The following is a 5,233-nucleotide window of genomic DNA, read 5'->3' as shown; positions in this document are numbered from 1 at the left end:
CATAGCGACCCTGTACAGGGTTTCCGAGGGTGTAAATCTTTACGGGAGTAGAAAGCCTCATCTTTCTCCCGTGGAGCGGCTGGCAGTTTCGAACCGCTGACCTTAAGGTTCGCAGCCCGATTCGTAACCACTACGCTACCAGAGCTCCTACATAGGAGTTGGTAATGTTTTGTTCTGTTTTGCATACAGTCACTATGAGTTGGGACCAGCTTGATGACACATAACAACAACAACAACAATGCTTCCATAAGAATCAAAGGGAAAAAATAATAAAACCTATAGAGCAATTCTAGTTTCATAATACATGGAATAACCATGAGTCTGAATCCACTTAATGCCAAAGGGTTTGCCTTTATTATCATTAGCAGATTCTCAGGCCTTTCTTACAAGTCACTTCTGAATGGGTTAAAACTGTCAACTCATTGGTTACTAGCCAACCATTTAAATGTGCCAATACTTCTTAACTTAAAATGGATATATACAAATAATTGTATGTAAAATATAGCACAATAACATGGATTTAAATAATCCAATATAGTCCTCATTAATATGTTTTACTATATGAGGGAGGTTTCAAAATGTTCATGAGAAAATTGAATTAAAAGTTAATTTTTCCACAAAATCTTTAATCCCCCTCATATAGTAAAATAATTTGAGAATGACTAGTTAAGACCATAGCCTTTTTTTATTGATTACAAAACAAGAAAAATGTGTACAAGTAGAATGAAATGTAAATTCAATTTATGACGCTCAAGAAAATAGATATGTTAGTTAGTGTGCTTATTTAGAAAGGAATGTTACTTTTAAGTCTTGTTTTTAGTACAATGTTTTGCAACATTAAAAAAATAATTATTATAACTTGTCCCTCCAGGATACTGCATGTATAAGTCTTACTTTTTCGTGTTAAATGAAGTGAAGCCACTGAGATTCCACCAGGCAGATTATTTCACCACTAGATAAGGACTGAATTAATTTTTTTTTTTTTATGGACAGAAAAAAATAGCGTTATAACCATATTGGAGTCCTTGTGTGGTGCTGCAGGATACACACTGGACTGCTAACCTGAAGGTCTGTGGTTCAAACCTACCAGATGTTCCTGGGAATCCCTACAGGATCATTATGAGTTACAACCAGCCTGACACCACTTAACAACAACTACAGGGCAACAACAACAAAAAAGATCCAATATCATGAGGTCATAATAAAAAATAGCTAAAATTCATTTGAAATTTCCAAACCATAGGCTTAAAGTATATAGTTTCCTTGTGGACATCTTTGATGTCACCTGAATGACTAACTTAATATAAAATATTTATTTTGTGATTCCTAAATCTAGAACTATGACAGGCTCACTGGATGTAATGAAAGACCTCTTACCTGACTTATGAGAAAGATAAACTGGAATGATAATGATATCAATTTACAGTTTTATAAATATATACTCTTCAAAGCACTTTCAATTTCAGATTATGTCTATCTATATACAATCATTATATATATTTTACTGTAGGTTAATTAAAATACAAGTTTCATAGAGCACAGGGTTAGGAGTTCTTGGGACTAGCCAAAAGGTTGGTGATTTGCACTTTTCCATAGTCCTGGTGTGCTGCTATAAGATGAGCACTCTACCACAAGGTCGGTTTGAACTACAAGGGTTGGCTGACTGCTCCTTAGAAACCCTAGACAGGGAAAGTATGAGTCAGAAATGACTCAATGACACTTAATAACAGCAACAAAGGAATCTCCAAAGACAAAGATCAAAGGCCTGATGATCTCCTTCCAAATCATCAGTCTTGAAAACCCTATGAAACAGTTTTACTTTGCACACAAGAAGTTACCATAAGTCAAAATCCACTTAATGGCAGCTAATACCAATAATTGGAGTCCTGGTGTGATGCTGTGGGCTAATGCATCAAACTGCAAAGTCGTTTGAACTGCAAGGTCGGTGGTTCAAGCTCACCAGCTGCTCCTCAGAAACCGTATACAGGATCACTATAGGTCGGAATCAACTCAACGGCACTTAACAACAACAACAAATCCAGTAAACTGTTAAATGCATTCAAATTATTTTCAACTCATAGAAACCCAAGGGTTCCCAAGGAATGGCTAGTGAGTTTAAAATACTAACCTTCTGATTAAGTAGTCCAGTGCTACAGCGCCACATTAGAACTCCAAGAACAATAAAAGCACACTATTATTATAAACAAAACAGCTTATCTACATTGCTGGTGGCTGTTAAGTGCCACTGAGTTGACTCCAACTCATAGCTACCATATATAGGTTTTCTAATGTGCAGCTGGTGGGTCTGAACCACCAACTTCATCTCCATTGTTGTTAAGTTCTACAGAGTCAATTCCAACTCATAGCTACCCTGTATAGGGTTTCTGAGGAGCAGTTGGTGAGCTTGAACCACCGACCTTGCAGTTCAAACAGCTTGCTGTCTGGTGCATTAATCCACAGTGCTATAATTTCTTATAGAACTCCTAGGGTAGCATGGCAGGGTCAGCACTGAACTCCAAACCACAAAGTCAGAAGTTCAAACCCACTAACAGCTATGAATTGGAATTGATGCAACAGCATTTAACAACAATTTCTTGCAAAGTTTTTAAACATTACTTTTAAGATCCATTACTGAAATAAATATTCTCTCTAGATGGTATTAATTATCAAAGAAAGAAGGAGAGAAATACATACCTCAAGATCAACCCTTCCTAGTCTATTTTATCTTTCCTCTTTTTCAGTCTGTCTGATAAATATGGATTTTCCTCAGCATAATTTTCTTAAATTTCTTCACTTTCCCTGAAATACAGGTGGTTGTTGTTGTTAGGTATCTTCAAATCAGTTCCAATTCATAGTGACCCTTTATAGAGTTTCTGAGGCTGTAAATCTTTACAGGAACAGAAAGCCTCATCTTTCTCCCATGGTGAAATACAGGTATACCTTGTTTAATTATTCTGCACAGATGATGCATTTTTACAAATTGAAAATTTGTGGTGATGCTGCATCTAACTAGTCTATAAGCAACAATTTTCCAACATGTGCTCACTTTGCGTCTCTGTCACATTTTGATAATTTTCACAATATTTCAAACTTTTCCATAACCCTACTGCACAGTTGACTATAATAGACTTGAAGCACAGCTTTTATTCACACTGGAACACTAAAATCTGTATGTGACTCATTTTACTGAGATATTTACTTTATTGCAGTGGTCGCAAACCAAACTCACAATATCTCCAAGATATGCCTGAATATTATCTGTACACTCTTGTTCTGACAACTCACAATATGCCAATGTCTTTTGAAATGATTTCTCAAATTTACTTCACGCTTCCACTTAATTGATTATCAAGACCCATGATTGTAACATCAAATATTTCTCAATTCAAATTTTTCTTGGAGAGCAGTAACAAAAAGCATCTGGGTGACACACTACATCCAGTCTGCTAAAGCAGAGACCCGAAATACACATACAAATGATAGTGCTGGAACTGAAACAAAACAAGTGGTTGAAGAATTGGATTAAATGTTGATTGGAAAGAGAGAATGAAAACAATGATGGAGAAGAGAGACACAGTGTTGGGCCAAGTGTTGCATCTGGACATTTTGAGACACAGAAGGCAACACACATGGTCAAGGAGATGCCAATTTTATGGAATCCCTACTGGGACAGAGACACAACATGGACAGATCTGGAATGAAATATGGTGGGCAGAACACGAACTGGATTTGGCAGAGGAAAATGCAGCAAAATGGACAAGAATTTGACTGGCATGAGTGAACGCAGTCACTGAGCAGGGAGCAGGGAGCCAGTAGAAATGGATGAAACAACTTACTAGTAGGAAATCCCAATTGTTTCGTTTGAGGATCTACACCAAGGGGCAAACCTGTGGGGTGATGATTGGAGATGCTCAACTTTGGATGCCCCTTCCTTCAATTGAGCATGACTAGGAACTGGAGAACTGGCTGCACCCAGCCAGAAATGCACAGGTCCATGCCAATAAACTCTGGCTTGAGAAGTTATTTTCCCACCAAACCTACAAAGGGGTGAGCATCAGACCCTCATATGTGATGTGGTTGTTGTTAAGTGCTGAGTCTGTTCCAACTCATAACAACTCTGTGTGCCGTTTCTGAGGAGTAACTCGTAGGTTTGAAACACTGACCTTGCAGTAAACAATCCAGTTTTATCCTACAGTGCACTCCAGGAACACTGGGACACAGTAAAAGCAGTGCTCAAAGGTCAAAGTACACTAATAAATGCACACATCAAAAAAAGAAGACAGAACCAGTAATTGGAAAATTATCAGATATACCCTTTATAATTATTATTTCTGCCCTATTTTTTTTCATCTTCCATTAATCTGACAAATATATGTAAGAACTTTTATTAAACACTATATTTGCTTTTAAATTTATCTATAGAATTCTTACTGTTAGTCATCTTGTTTCACAGTTTGAAATATACAGTGACTATTCCACATAGATTGGTTCTCATAAAATTCGTCATTTTTAAAACTGTGTCTTTAAACATATTCATATTTTTTTAAATGTTTAAGATCCATAACTATGATGGCTAGGTTACTAGTAGATTTATTTTATTGCTCACCCCTTAACTTGTTTTTTCTGGCTATAGATTCTAACATTTCCAAATTCTCAGTTCATAATGCATACATGTCAACCTGATTCCCAAGTGTTGGCATATGCATCTCTTTGCCTGTATGCTTCCTCTTACAGAGTCTGTTTCTGTAGCTCTAGGTCTTGGAGTTCTTGTATTTATTTTGTTTTGTTTAAGTATGATGTTTCTTTTTTTTATGGAAGTTCTGTTTTTGGTGTAACACTGTGGTTATTAATGTGCTGGACTGCAAAGTCAGTTTGAACCACTAGCTCAAGCTCATTAGCTGCTCCTTGGAAACCCTATACAGGGTCGTTATGAACCGACTTGATGGCACTTCACAACAACAACAACTCAGCCTTATAAATAAATAATAAAATGCTTGGGGGGTTGAAAAGTTTATGGAAAAATTATCTTTTCATTCCATTTTTTCACAAACTTTCTGAAGTCGCCTTGTATTACATTATGTCATATAATGCAATATCTTAATTAACTTATATATTTTATGTGCCAAGAGAATCTTTCAATAATGAAAGTTGAGACTTGAATTTTTTCTTCAGTTCCTCCAGCTTGAGAAATGCTGAGCATGTTCTTCCTTTTTGGTTTTGTTTCCAAATCTTT

The sequence above is a fragment of the Chrysochloris asiatica genome, unplaced genomic scaffold (genome assembly GCF_000296735.1).
Source record: "Chrysochloris asiatica unplaced genomic scaffold, ChrAsi1.0 scaffold00036, whole genome shotgun sequence".
In the NCBI taxonomy this organism is placed as follows: Eukaryota; Metazoa; Chordata; class Mammalia; order Afrosoricida; family Chrysochloridae; genus Chrysochloris; species Chrysochloris asiatica.
The sequence above is the reverse complement of the archived record's forward strand: the minus strand, read 5'-3'. Positions refer to the sequence as shown.